Here is a 16,335-nt window from a genome sequence, read left to right as displayed (position 1 = left end):
GGCAAAAAATTACTCTTCCAACATTATTATTTCAACTATCTTTATCAAAAACTCTACCATTTTCCTCCCTTTAATTTTTAAACCCTAGCTATATTTCTTGATTAAATCCCCAAAATTTGTTTCACAGGAGAAAACCCTTCATCTCTTTCGATTTAAAAAATAATAATTTATTTAAATTTTATTACAACTGCTGTTAGAACAATTATAAATTATTAAAACAATTAATATTATCGAATATAACTTAATTTCTGCTCTAAATTAATCACCAACATGTATCTATGACCCAATAAGGTAATATTCACCTATATACTTTTTTTTATAAAATTATTTTTATTCTATAGTTTTTAATTGATAAACGTAGGGTCTTCGCTATCCGAACCACAATCGAGTCCACGTAGGAGAATTAGGTTGTAATCTATCAGAATCCAATATGCAAGCCTATCCTCTAACACGCAGTCCAGACTACATTCGGGTAGAACGGGACTCGGACCCAACAGAGAAGAATCCAACTCACCTAACTTGATAGGTTAATGGGAGAACAGACTCCTCTACATCCAAAACCATGTCAGCACAGACACCTGAAAAAGTAATTGTATTTTGAGAAATTAGATACCGTGCATTAATTATAGTTGTGTTTATATACACATTTGTGAAGGAGAACAAAAATTCAACAAACTAACAGACTTTTAACAACCTTGAGGGTTCTCTACAATGTTTTGGAAGATTATAAAATACACTACAATTATAAATAAAACGGCATCGTTTTGTATCCTCTTTGTACGGCGTCGTTTTTTTCCTTATGGTAGCGTGCATCTTACTTCCTTCTACGGCGACGTTTGGATCAAGTATATTATATCTCTTCAGCCCCCTGCAAGATGGAGATGCTCTAGTTTTGGGTAATCCCATCTTGGACAAGAGGGTTTAAAAATGCATCGCGCCGAGGGATTTGGTGAACAAATCGGCGATCTGCTATCAGGAGGGCACATGCACTGTTGAAATGAAGCTTCTAGAGAGTTGATCGCGTACGATATGGCAGTCAATGTCCAGATGCTTTGTCCTTTCGTGGAATATGGAGTGGAATATGGAGTTGGCTGCTATATGTTGAGCTGCTTGGTTGTCGCAGTGCAGAGGGATGGGAAGCTCTGGTTCTATGTGAAAGTCCTTTAACAGATAAGTTATCCATTTAAGCTCACACATTGTTACCGCCATACTTTTGTATTCGGCTTCTGCGGATGACTTGTTAACAATATTTTTTTTTTAATTTTCCAGGATATCAATGATTGACCAAGAAAGATGCAGTAGCCGGTGAGTTATTTTCTGGTCATTGGCAGGAAGCCCAATTTGCATCGGAGAAAGCTCGAATCTTGAAATTACTTTAAGTTGGAAAGAATAGGCCTCGTGTTGGATAGCCTTTCAAGTAGCGAAGTACATGGAGAGCTGCATCCCAGTGTTGTTGTCGTGGCTGCTGCATGAACTGACTGAGGTACTGTGTTGCGTAGGAAATATCCGGCAGGGTAACTCCGAGGTAAAGTAGCTTGCCTATTAACTTTCGATATCTGCTTGAGTCTGTCAAAATCGGTCCAATTGTATTATCGAGTTTAGCCCTTATGGTAAAGGAAAGTCAGATGTGTTAGCATGCATAAATCCTATTCCTTGAAGGATATCTAACATATATTTCTTTTGGTGAAGAAAAGACTAGCTTCAGAGCGTGCAACCTCCAGTCTCAGAAAATATTTAACATACCCCAAATTTTTGATAGCGAAGAGTTTGTCTAGGTATGTTTTTACATCTAATATGTCTTCTTTCGATTGTTCTGCTATGAGTATGTCATCAACGTAAACAAGCAAAGTTAAAAAACTGTCCTTTTGTAATTTTGTGAACAGGCTGTAACAACTTGGAAACCGAACCGCTACCGGCGCTAGGGTTCAAATTGACTTAAGGTCGTCGGAGCCCATAGCAAGCCTATTATACATCCCGTTATACTTGATAAAACTCCATACATGATCACACGATATAACAAAAATATAAACATTTCATGAACCAAGACTCAACCTGTGCATGTATCAAAACTGAAATCATAAAACTCATACTAGAACCCTTATCAAATGCTCCAGTATGGTCAACAAAACATGCCTCAAGCTCAGTTCAAACATAAACTCATACTTAAAACTTTTACATAAGGATCATGAAAATATGGATTACAAGGACAAACACTATGACAAAGTACAATATTAAAACCATAAAACAATACATGTCCACAACTATACTATTTCAAAAGACATACCAGCAACTCAGCCGACTTCTACGAGCTAACTCTGATCCTGTAAACCTGGGGTTAAAGGAAAGGAATAAGCTACAAGAGCCTAGTGAGCAGAACATAAAAATAGTTCAATTAACATATGATCGTATGAATGCATCATAACACAAGCAATTCATATCAAGATGGATTTGTCACCAGTAACCCTCTACAAATTTCAATAGTGTCTGGCCTCCGACAGGTGCTCCTTAGGACTTCCTCTTAAACATATAATAACATATCCATAATGTCAAGGGCGTAGAATGGGCAGCCCTGGTCTTTCCCTTACATAGTGTCAGGGGCGTAGAATAGACAACCATGATCTTTCCATATCTATCATAACATATTATACTCGAGGGCTAGTGCGTCATCCAATATCCATCCACAATAATGGTAAATTATGCAATATATCATATTTGTGAATTCTAATGCAAGCAACCTAATACATATACATGGCATTCGTGATGCATGAGCATACTTAAAAAGTTTAATTTCTTTAAAATAATATATCGGTTCAGTTCTACTCACCTCTGGCTGACACTCGCCTAAAATTGAAACAGCTATCTCACTGCAGGCCTCTACGGTCTCTCAAGTCCGATCCTACACAGATGAACTTAAATGAGGAATCAAACATAACTTTTACAATACTCTAAACAACTCCCCAAGAAATGCCTAAAAACATACTAGAATATGTATAGAAAATCAAGCAAAAAAAGGCTAGATAGGGGACTTTCAACGGCAGGTTCGGCAGCCGAAGGTCCCTCACAGATCCGAAAGTCAAAACTTTCAGGGGAAGATTCGGCAGCCTAAAACTCTTCACAGATCTGTAGATCAAAACTTTCGAGGGCAGGTTCGACGGCCTAAAGCCCATCATAGATCCGAAAGTTGAAACCTTCAGGGGTAGTTTAGGCGGCTAAACGGCTGCTTCTACAAGCAGGTTTAGCGGCCAAACCTTGCTTTGACGGCTGAATTTGGGTTCTCCAGCAAGGCAGAACCCGATTCTGCCCTAAACACGCAGCCTCCAACAAGCCTCCAAACACACATGCAAAAGCCTAACAGCTACCATACACTCCTAACACACATAAGAGACCTCAAAAACTTACTCTAAGCTTAACATGCATCAACAGATACTCAAGAGAAAAACGTCCATATTAAAACTAACATAAACCTTAAACTTTTTGGATAAACGATCATGCATGCCCTAAAGACTTGTAAAACTTGGTTTAAAATCTTCAGAAAATATAGGAGAAGCAAGGATCAACTTACCTCTTAAGGACAACGGGGCACACAACAAAGAAAAACTTGGAGGAAGAGGGGAAAATCGTTTTCCAACGGTCTCCAAAAGCTAAAACTTGAAGTCCAAACTCGAATTTTCTAAAACAAGGTAAAAACTCACGAATTCTCCAAGAAATTTAAGCAAGAACATTTGGAAAAGGGCATGGACTTACCTGTGCCCGAAGATGGAGAAAAAAGCTCTCTCGATTTTCGGACTGACGACCTTTTATAGGTGGCTGGAGAAACCACCTTCGGCGGTCGTGTAACGCCCCGGAAATCCGGACCGCTACCGGCGCTAGGATCCAGATCGGCGTAAGGCCGCCGGGACCCGTAGCAAGCCTAACATACATCCTGTTTACCTGTTTAATCCCATACATGATCATCAAACATACATAAGAATTAAAAACTTTTCCTTTCTTCATTTACCAAACTCAACCTGTGCATGCACTATATTCATCATATACATAAACATTAATCCCTCTGTGGGATTTCATCAAAGCCTCAAGGGCTATACATCATATGGTGAGTTGGTTTACATCAATATTAAAACACAAGATCATGTACATACCAAGGGATTAACATATACTATGGTCAAGCACAACTCTATCCTCAATAACATAATTACATTACATTCTTATCATTTTTTCATGTCCACATACTCTAGCTATTACATACATATGACTTTTCTCTTCTTTTCTTCTCTATCACTCCCGTACCTGCAAACCTGGGGTTAGGGGAGAGGGGTGAGCTAAAAGCCCAGTGAGCAGAAACTGAAAACATTATATTAAAGTTCATGCTTTCATGAAATGCATCATATCACAGACAATCCACATCAAGGGTGAACCTGTCACCAATTAGTCCCAACATAGTCTCATGCCAGGCCGTAGCATGGGGTCCTGGTCTTCCTGTCATAACATACATAAAGTCTCGTGCCAGGCCGTAGCATGGGGTCCTGGTCTTCCTGTCATATCATATATAAAGCCTCGTGCCAGGCCGTAGCATGGGGTCCTGGTCTTCCTGTCATATCATATATAAAGCCTCGTGCCAGGCCGTAGCATGGGGTCCTGGTCTTCCTGTCATAACATACATAAAGTCTCGTGCCAGGCCGTAGCATGGGGTCCTGGTCTTCCTGTTATAACATACATAAAGTCTCGTGGACTAATTGGATCATACAGCATTCACCCACAACCACAAAATAAAATGCAATGCGACATATTCGTGTACTAATGCAATCAGCCTATTACATATCATCATGATGCGTGAAGCATGCTCAAACCATTCAGTTATTTGATTTAAAACATTAAGCTTGTTTCCACTCACCTCTGGCTAGCTCTGACCAGACACTGAAGCAGCTCACTCACTGCTGGGGTCCTCGGTTCCTCGGGTCCGAACCTACACAGGTGGACTCCAATGAGGGACCAAACATATATAAACACAACTCTAATATATCCCCCAAAAACCCCCTAAAACATCATGAAAACATCACAGAAAATATGCATGAAACGGCTGAACAGGGCACCTTCGGCGGCACTTTCGGCGGCCGAAAGTCCTGGACAGAGACGAAACTCAGCTAGGTTCGGCGGCACCTTCGGCGGCCGAAAGTGCCAGACAGAGACGAAAGTCTCTTTTCGGGGGCACCTTCGGCAGCCGAAAGCTGCCTTCACAAGAGGGGTTCGGCGGCCGAAACTCCCTTCGGCTGCCGAACCTGGGTTCTGCCAAACGGCAGAAACTTGGTTCAAATGAACCTCCTGCCTCCCAAAACCATAGATCATGCATATTTCTCAACCAAAACACGCATACAAGTTCCTAGGGGTCTCAAACATGCATATACCCCATCTACAACACTTCATTCACACACAAACAAGCTACATTGCTCAAACATCATCAAAACCCCATAAACTCAACATATGTCCTAACATGCATTTCTACCCATAGATCTTACTTAAAACTTGTTTAAAACATAAAAAGGGTTCAAGATCGACCCTTACCTCTTGAAGAAACGAGAGGAAAGCGATCCTAGCTTGGAGATGGAGAGATTAAGCTCTTTGAACCTCCAAGCACTCAAAGCTTGCTCAAAGCTCACAAATCTTCAAAACAAGGTTATAAACTTGTTAAAACCATGAAAGATCTAGAGGAAACACTCAAGATCGAGGGAGGAACGGTGGAGACTCACCTTGGCCGACAATGGGAGAGAAAAAGCTCGCCCGTGCGGACCAAGGGGACCCTTTTATAGTGGCTGGCCAGGCCACGTTCGGGGGCCGAATGTGCCTCCGCATCCATGCAATGTTCGGCGGCCGAACATGAGGTTCGGCGGCCGAACCTGCACTTCCCTCACTTAGACTTTCGGGGGCCTAACGTGCCTCCCAAAGTCCATGCATGTTCGGCGGCCGAAAGTGAGTTTCGGCGGCCGAACCTGAGTTTTTTCCTTAAAGAATTTTCATGCAAAAATTTATTTAAAATCATACTTAAAACATTAAAATACATGAAAACATTTTATAAAAACATGCTTTTACCCTTCTAGAGGTATCCGACACCCAAATTCCACCGGACGGTAGGAATTCCGATACCGGAGTCTAGCCGGGTATTACATTCTCCCCCCCTTAAGAACATTCGTCCCCGAATGTTCCTCAACTAGTACATGCATAGCGAAACAAACATAACATACACACATATAGCACATGGAACACATCTCAACTAACCTTAGAAGAGGTGGGGGTACTGCTGGAGCATGGACTCCCGGGTCTCCCAAGTGCATTCTTCCAAATTGTGGTGGTTCCAAAGGACTTTCACCATCGGGATTTCCTTGTTCCTCAACTTTCTGATCTGAGTGTCAAGAATCCGCACTGGCTGTTCAACATACGTGAGATCCTCTTGGATCTCCACATCAGGCTCGCTAAGAACCTTGCCCGGATCTGACACGAACTTCCTCAACATGGAAACATGGAAAACCGGATGGATTCTTTCCATAGAAGCAGGCAAGTCCAGCTTGTATGATACATTCCCAATCCTTTGCAGGACTTCAAAGGGTCCAATGTACCGCGGAGCTAGCTTACCCTTTTTACCAAATCGAACCACCCCTTTCATCGGAGACACCTTGAGCAATACTAGATCCCCCTCCTGAAACTCTACCTGTTTCCTGCGGATGTCTGCATAACTTTTCTGCCTGCTGGTGGCAGTCTTTATCCTTTCTCTGATAATGGGCACCACCCTGCTGGTGATCTCAACAAGCTCAGGCCCTGCTAAGGACCTCTCTCCAACCTCCTCCCAGCAAACGGGTGACCTGCACTTCCTCCCATACAAAGCTTCATATGGAGCCATCCCTATGCTAGCATGATAGCTGTTATTGTAGGCAAACTCCACCAAAGGTAGATGTTGCTTCCAAGAACCGCCAAAATCTAGCACACACATTCTGAGCATATCTTCTATGGTCTGGATGGTCCTCTCTGACTGTCCATCAGTCTGGGGGTGGAAGGCAGTACTGAAATCTAACCTGGTACCCATAGCACTCTGCAGACTCCGCCAAAATCTGGAGGTGAACTGGGGCCCTCTATCTGACACTATAGATACCGGGACCCCATGTAGTCTGACGACTTCATCCACATAAACCTGCGCTAACTTATCCACAGAGTAGTTGCTCCTAACTGGAATGAAGTGAGCAGATTTGGTGAGTCTGTCCACAATCACCCATATGGAGTCTAGTCTGTTGGATGTTGCCGGTAACCCCACTACAAAGTCCATAGCTATGTTCTCCCATTTCCATTCTGGAATAGGTAGCGGGTTAAGCATTCCAGCCGGCTTCTGATGTTCCAGCTTCACCCTCTGACATATTTCGCAGGCTGACACGAATTGTGCCACTTCCCTCTTCATAGCTGGCCACCAATACACCCTCTTCAGATCTTGATACATCTTGGTGGCTCCAGGGTGAATGCTGTATCTTGCATTATGAGCCTCTCTCATAATGTCTCCTTTAAGCCCGATGTCATCTGGTACACATAGTCTGTTCCCATAGCGGAGGATCCCCTTATCATCGAATCTGAACTCACTATCTTTGCCTGACTGAACAGTCCTGGCAATCTTCACTAACTCTGGGTCCTCGTGCTGTTTCTGAGCCACCTGCTCCAGAAACACGGGGGTTACTTTCATCTGTGCAATCAAAGCACCTGTACCAGACAACTCCATCTGTAGACCCTCCTCAATGAGCTTATAAAATTCCTTCACCACCGGTCTCCTCTCTGCCGTGATGTGGGATAGACTGCCAAGTGATTTCCGGCTTAAGGCATCAGCTACTACATTAGCCTTACCCGGATGGTACTGTATCTTACAATCATAGTCACTGAGCAGTTCTACCCATCTCCTCTGCCTCAAGTTCAAATCTCTCTGACTCAAGATGTGCTGCAGGCTCTTATGATCTGTGAAGATCTCACATTTTACCCCATAGAGGTAATGCCTCCACATCTTGAGGGCAAAGATAACTGCTGCCATCTCCAGATCGTGTGTGGGGTAATTCATCTCATGCCTCTTTAGCTGTCTAGAAGCATAAGCGATCACCCTACCATTCTGCATCAACACACAACCCAAGCCTACTCTGGATGCATCACAGAATACTGTGAAGTCCTCATTGCTGGTTGGCAGAGCTAACACTGGTGCTGAAGTCAACCTCTTCTTGAGCTCTTCGAAACTTTCCTCACACTGGTCGGTCCAATCGAACCTCTGATTCTTTCTGGTCAATCTGGTTAGAGGAGCTGCAATCTTGGAGAAGTCCTGTACGAACCTCCTGTAATAACCAGCCAAACCCAAGAAACTTCTGATCTCTGTCACTGAGGTGGGTCTGGGCCAGTTAGTTACAGCCTCTACTTTCTTGGGGTCTACCTCTATTCCATTCTCTGACACTATATGCCCCAAGAATGATATGCTCCTCAACCAGAACTCACACTTGGAGAACTTGGCGTACAAGCCATGTTCCCTCAAGGTCTGCAGAACTATCCTCAGATGATGGGCATGCTCCTCTGCATTCCTGGAATACACTAGGATATCATCTATGAAGACAATAACGAAGTGATCCAGGTATGGTCTGAATATTCTGTTCATGAGGTCCATGAATGCTGCAGGGGCGTTGGTTAACCCAAACGGCATTACAAGGAACTCATAGTGCCCATATCTGGTCCTGAAGGCCGTCTTTGGCACGTCCTCCTCTCTGATTCTCAACTGATGGTACCCGGATCTCAGATCTATTTTGGAGAAACAACCCGCTCCTGCTAGCTGGTCGAATAGATCGTCGATCCTTGGCAATGGGTACTTATTCTTGATGGTGACTTTGTTCAACTGCCTGTAGTCGATACAAAGCCTGAGGGATCCATCCTTTTTCTTCACGAAGAGTACTGGAGCACCCCAAGGTGAGGTACTCGGTCGGATGAAACCCTTGTCCACCAGTTCTTGCAACTGTTCCTTCAACTCTTTCATCTCGGCTGGTGCCATCCTGTAGGGAGGGATAGAGATCGGTCTGGTACTAGGCATTAACTCAATTTCGAACTCTATTTCCCTAGCAGGTGGTAACCCTGGCAGCTCGTCTGGGAAAACATCTAAGAACTCACTCACCACAGGCACTGAGGCGGGCTCTCTAACATGACTATCCAACTCCCTCACATGAGCTAGAAACCCCTGACATCCCCTCCTAAGCAACCTACGAGCCTGAAGAGCTGAAATTAGACCTCTAGGTGTACCCCTCTTGTCTCCTCTGAAGACGACCTCTGACCCATCCTGACATCTGAACTTAACTACTTTGTCCCTGCAGTCCAAGGTAGCACCATGGGTAGATAGCCAATCCATCCCTAGAATGACGTCAAAGTCTGTCAAATCTAGAACCACAAGGTCGGCGGACAAGCATCTTCCCTCTATAAAAACTGGACTACACTGGCAGACTGACTCTGCAACTGACGGGTCACACTTGGGTCCACTGACCCATAGGGGACACTCTAACCCAGAGACCATCAATCCTAACCTCTGAACGGCTCTCGGTGCAATAAAAGAGTGAGATGCACCCGGGTCCATTAATGCATACACATCAGAACACCCAATGATGAGATTACCTGACACCACGGTGTTGGATGTGTTAGCCTCCTGCTGTGTCATGGTGAAGATCCTGGCTGGAGCTGATGGACCTTCACCTCTGAATCCTGCTGAGGAAGAAGCTGACCCTCTCCCTCTGCCTCTGCCACTGGCCTGTGTAGCAGCTAGAGCTACTGGCTGTGCCACACTTCCTGAAGCTGTCTGCTGTGTCTGTGCCGTAGGAACTGCTTTAGGGCATTGCCATGACATATGCCCCTCTTGCCCACATCTGTAGCAGGTCGTTGTCCCATACCGGCATAAACCCCTGTGTGGCCTACCACACTTCGCACAAGCTGCATTATCTGCCCCAGAACTAGAACCACTGCCAAACCCCAGACTAGACTTGACCTTGTTCCAGAACTTATTCTTCTTACCCTTGGGCTTACCCCATCTCTTACTGCCTGAAGCTGCTGCACTCAAGGTAGAGGGATCTAACCTTCCCCCTCCCGGAGTTGTAGAACCAGAAGCTTGTGCCACTGTCTGTTTGACTGTCCCCTGAACGATGGCACTAGCCTCCATTCTCCTAGCCATGTCTACTATGGCGTGAAAACTCTCTCTATCTGCTGACTGTACCAAGGAGGAATACCTAGGATGGAGCTTCATGATATACCTCCTCGACTTCTTCTGGTCTGTGCTAAGGTCTTGCCCAGAAAAAGGCAGCAACTCCATAAACCTGTCAGTATACTCGTCTACACTCATGTCATCGGTTTGCCTCAACTGCTCGAATTCTATCATCTTCAATTCCCTTGAACTATCAGGGAAAGCCCATCCTGCAAATTCATTAGCGAACTCCTCCCATGATAGGCTATCCACCCTCGGCTTCACATAGTTTTTGAACCACTCACGGGCCTTTTTGCATTTCAAGGTGAAACCAGCCATCTGAATGGCTCTACTATCATCAGCTCCGATCTCCTCTGTGATCATCTTGACCTTCTCCAAATACACAAACGGGTCATCACCTGACTCAAACTGGGGAGCACCCAACTTCATGTAATCTGTCATTTTAGCCTTACTTCCCCCAGATGAGCTAGGCTGAGGTATCTGGGTATCTGGGCATGTAGGTGCTGGTGGTGGTGGAGGTACAGCATCCCCTGAGGTAGGGTTTGCTGGATTTGGATAGTATGGTGGAGGTGGGTACACTGGGTACTGTGGATATGGTGGGTAGTATGGTGGGTATGGCATCTGTGTGGGGTAGGGGTTAAAACTAGGGTAATCCGATGTACCTCCCATCGAATACCCGGGATTTTGGGTGTAGGGCGGATAGTGAGGTGGCTGAACAAATCCCGAGGCCTGAGTGCCTCCTTGGGATTCTCCCATACCCTCTTCTGACATACTGACGCCCAAACTGCCATCCCTCCTTTGATCAACATCCATCTGATCCCCCATATCCTCTGACATACCTCCCTGCACTGTTCCTCTGACTGGTCTGCTTCTTCCCAGATCTAAAGACCTTCTAGGGTCTCTCACTGCTCGGTCCCTGTTGGACCTACTCGACATTGCCCTAGGCAATGTTGAAGGACGGGCATCAATGCCCTCGTCCTGAGGTGGTATTCCAGTCAATCGTGCAGATCGACGGGTTCCTCTCATCCTGTTTTCTGAGAAACAGTAAACATCACATAAACATTAGCATTAAATGGTTCATGTCGGCAAGCATGAACCTCACAGCTACATTACACACATAGCATATCATCATGGCATATCATACAATCATAGCAAGACAGGACTCTACATCCTATCCTAGTGGACATGATTTTTGCCTATTGTGCTTGACCTTCTATAACATCTATGAGCCCGACACTCTAGGTCCGACCATATGAACCTAGGGCTCTGATACCACTCTGTAACGCCCCGGAAATCCGGACCGCTACCGGCGCTAGGATCCAGATCGGCGTAAGGCCGCCGGGACCCGTAGCAAGCCTAACATACATCCTGTTTACCTGTTTAATCCCATACATGATCATCAAACATACATAAGAATTAAAAACTTTTCCTTTCTTCATTTACCAAACTCAACCTGTGCATGCACTATATTCATCATATACATAAACATTAATCCCTCTGTGGGATTTCATCAAAGCCTCAAGGGCTATACATCATATGGTGAGTTGGTTTACATCAATATTAAAACACAAGATCATGTACATACCAAGGGATTAACATATACTATGGTCAAGCACAACTCTATCCTCAATAACATAATTACATTACATTCTTATCATTTTTTCATGTCCACATACTCTAGCTATTACATACATATGACTTTTCTCTTCTTTTCTTCTCTATCACTCCCGTACCTGCAAACCTGGGGTTAGGGGAGAGGGGTGAGCTAAAAGCCCAGTGAGCAGAAACTGAAAACATTATATTAAAGTTCATGCTTTCATGAAATGCATCATATCACAGACAATCCACATCAAGGGTGAACCTGTCACCAATTAGTCCCAACATAGTCTCATGCCAGGCCGTAGCATGGGGTCCTGGTCTTCCTGTCATAACATACATAAAGTCTCGTGCCAGGCCGTAGCATGGGGTCCTGGTCTTCCTGTCATATCATATATAAAGCCTCGTGCCAGGCCGTAGCATGGGGTCCTGGTCTTCCTGTCATATCATATATAAAGCCTCGTGCCAGGCCGTAGCATGGGGTCCTGGTCTTCCTGTCATAACATACATAAAGTCTCGTGCCAGGCCGTAGCATGGGGTCCTGGTCTTCCTGTTATAACATACATAAAGTCTCGTGGACTAATTGGATCATACAGCATTCACCCACAACCACAAAATAAAATGCAATGCGACATATTCGTGTACTAATGCAATCAGCCTATTACATATCATCATGATGCGTGAAGCATGCTCAAACCATTCAGTTATTTGATTTAAAACATTAAGCTTGTTTCCACTCACCTCTGGCTAGCTCTGACCAGACACTGAAGCAGCTCACTCACTGCTGGGGTCCTCGGTTCCTCGGGTCCGAACCTACACAGGTGGACTCCAATGAGGGACCAAACATATATAAACACAACTCTAATATATCCCCCAAAAACCCCCTAAAACATCATGAAAACATCACAGAAAATATGCATGAAACGGCTGAACAGGGCACCTTCGGCGGCACTTTCGGCGGCCGAAAGTCCTGGACAGAGACGAAACTCAGCTAGGTTCGGCGGCACCTTCGGCGGCCGAAAGTGCCAGACAGAGACGAAAGTCTCTTTTCGGGGGCACCTTCGGCAGCCGAAAGCTGCCTTCACAAGAGGGGTTCGGCGGCCGAAACTCCCTTCGGCTGCCGAACCTGGGTTCTGCCAAACGGCAGAAACTTGGTTCAAATGAACCTCCTGCCTCCCAAAACCATAGATCATGCATATTTCTCAACCAAAACACGCATACAAGTTCCTAGGGGTCTCAAACATGCATATACCCCATCTACAACACTTCATTCACACACAAACAAGCTACATTGCTCAAACATCATCAAAACCCCATAAACTCAACATATGTCCTAACATGCATTTCTACCCATAGATCTTACTTAAAACTTGTTTAAAACATAAAAAGGGTTCAAGATCGACCCTTACCTCTTGAAGAAACGAGAGGAAAGCGATCCTAGCTTGGAGATGGAGAGATTAAGCTCTTTGAACCTCCAAGCACTCAAAGCTTGCTCAAAGCTCACAAATCTTCAAAACAAGGTTATAAACTTGTTAAAACCATGAAAGATCTAGAGGAAACACTCAAGATCGAGGGAGGAACGGTGGAGACTCACCTTGGCCGACAATGGGAGAGAAAAAGCTCGCCCGTGCGGACCAAGGGGACCCTTTTATAGTGGCTGGCCAGGCCACGTTCGGGGGCCGAATGTGCCTCCGCATCCATGCAATGTTCGGCGGCCGAACATGAGGTTCGGCGGCCGAACCTGCACTTCCCTCACTTAGACTTTCGGGGGCCTAACGTGCCTCCCAAAGTCCATGCATGTTCGGCGGCCGAAAGTGAGTTTCGGCGGCCGAACCTGAGTTTTTTCCTTAAAGAATTTTCATGCAAAAATTTATTTAAAATCATACTTAAAACATTAAAATACATGAAAACATTTTATAAAAACATGCTTTTACCCTTCTAGAGGTATCCGACACCCAAATTCCACCGGACGGTAGGAATTCCGATACCGGAGTCTAGCCGGGTATTACAGGTCGAATCTTAAATCCATTTTTTGAAAACCTTATTTTACCCTTCTAAAGATTCCAGCTTTGAGATTCCATCAAAAAGTGGAAATTCCGATGCCGAAGTTTAGTCGGGTATTATATTCTTTCCCCCTTAAGAACATTCGTCCTCGAATGTTCAACAAAGCAAACAAGCAAAACATATACATCAAGAAAACACATGAAAACATTTAACAACTTACTTTAAAAGAGGTGGGGGGGGTACTGCTTAAGTATCGACTCTCGGGTCTCACAGGTGCACTCTTCTATGTTGTGGTGATTCCATAAAACTTTCACCATCGCGATTTCCTTATTTCTCAGCTTTCTGATATGGATATCTATAATCCGTACTGGCTGCTCAACATAGGTGAGATCTTCTAAGATCTCCATATCAGGTTCACTAAGAACCTTACTCGGATCTGATACGAATTTTCATAACATAGAAACATAGAAAACTGGATGGATCCTCTCCATAGAAGCAGGTAGATCTAACTTGTAAGATACATTCCCAATCTTTTGCAGGATTTCGAAGGGTCCGATGTACCTTGCAGCTAGTTTACCCTTCTTTCCAAAATGAAGCACTCCCTTCATATGAGACACCTTAAGCAATACCATATCTCCCTCCTAGAAAACAACTTGCTTTCTGCTGATGTCTGCATAGCTCTTCTGTCTATTCACAGCTATTCTAATTCTCTCTCTAATAATAGGCACTAACCTGCTAGTGATCTCTACTAATTCTGACTCTGCTAAAGCCCTTGCTCCTACTTCTTCCCAGCAGACAGGTGACCTGCACTTCTTCCCATATAAAGCTTCATAAGGAGCCATCCTAATGCTAGCATGGTAACTGTTATCATAGGCAAACTCTGCCAATAGTAGATGTTGCCTCCAAGAACCACCAAAGTCTAGCACACATATCCTTAGCATGTCTTCTATAGTTTGTATGGTCCTCTCCGACTGACCATTAGTCTGTGGATGGAAGGCAGTGCTACAGTCCAGCCTCGTGCTCATAGCATTTTGCAGACTCTACCAAAACCTGGAGGTAAACTGGAGTCCTTTATCTGACACTATAGAAACTGGAGCTCCATGCAACCTGATGATTTCTTCCTTGTAGATCTGCACTAACTTGTCTACAGAGTAACCGCTCCTGACAGAATAAAGTGAGCAGATTTGGTCAATCTGTCCACTATTACCCATATAGAGTCATGTCTATTGGACTATGCTGGTAACCCCACCACAAAATCTATCGCCACGTGTTCCCATTTCCACTTTGGAATCGGTAGTGGGTTGAGCATTCCAGCTGGCTTCTAATGTTCTAACTTCACCCTCTGACATACCTCATAAGCGAACACAAACTGAGCCACTTTCCTCTTCATAGATGGCCACCAATACACTTTCTTTAGATCCTAATACATTTTGGTGGCTCCAGGGTGAACACTGTATCTGGCATTATGAGCCTCTTTTATAATGTTTCCTTTCAAGCTTATGTCATCTAGTACACACAATCTGTTCCCGTAATGGAGAATCCCTCTATTGTCAAACCTAAACTCACCATTCTTACCTTTTTGAACAGCTCTTGCTATTTTTACAAACTCGGGGTCCTCATGCTGTTTCTGTGCTACTTGTTTCAGAAACACGGGTGTCACCTTCATCTGAGCTACCAATACACCTGTACCAGATAACTCTAACTGCAAGCCTTCGTTAACAAGCCTGTAAAATTCTTTCATCACTAGTCTTCTCTCTACTGAGATGTGGGATAAACTGCCAAGTTATTTCCGACTAAGAGCATCTGCCACCACATTTGCTTTACCCGGATGATACTGGATTTTGCAATCACAATCGCTAAGCAGTTCAACCCATCTCCCCTGCCTCAAGTTTAACTCTTTTTGACTCAAGATGTATTGCAAACTCTTATGATCTGTAAAGATCTCACATTTTATCCCATACAGGCAATACCTCCACATCTTGAGTGCAAAGATTACGGCTGCCATCTCTAGATCGTGTGTAGGATAATTTAACTCGTGCTAGTTCAACTGTCTAGAAGCATAAGCAATTACTCTCTCATTTTGCATCAACACACAACTTAGTCCCACCCGGAATGCATTACAAAATACTGTGAAATCCTCATTACTTGTAAGCAGAGCTAACACTGGTGGTGATGTCAGTATTATCTTTAGCTCTTCGAAACTTTCCTCACACTGATCTGACCAGACAAACTTCTGATTCTTCTTGGTCAACCTGGTCATAGGAGCAGCTATTTCGAGAAATCTTGAATGAATCTCCTATAGTAACCTGCCAAACCCAATAAGTTTTTGATTTCTATCACTGTAGTGGGTCTGGACCAGTTAGCTACAGCTTCTACTTTCTTAGGGTCCACCTCGATTCTCTTTTCTAACACTATATGCCTCAAGAAAGAGATACTCCTCAACTACAACTCACATTTAGAGAACTTGGCATATAAACTATGTTCTCTTAAGGTCTGCA

This window comes from Manihot esculenta, chromosome 3 (assembly GCF_001659605.2).
Source record: "Manihot esculenta cultivar AM560-2 chromosome 3, M.esculenta_v8, whole genome shotgun sequence".
NCBI classification, from domain to species: domain Eukaryota; kingdom Viridiplantae; phylum Streptophyta; class Magnoliopsida; order Malpighiales; family Euphorbiaceae; genus Manihot; species Manihot esculenta.
The sequence above is the reverse complement of the archived record's forward strand: the minus strand, read 5'-3'. Positions refer to the sequence as shown.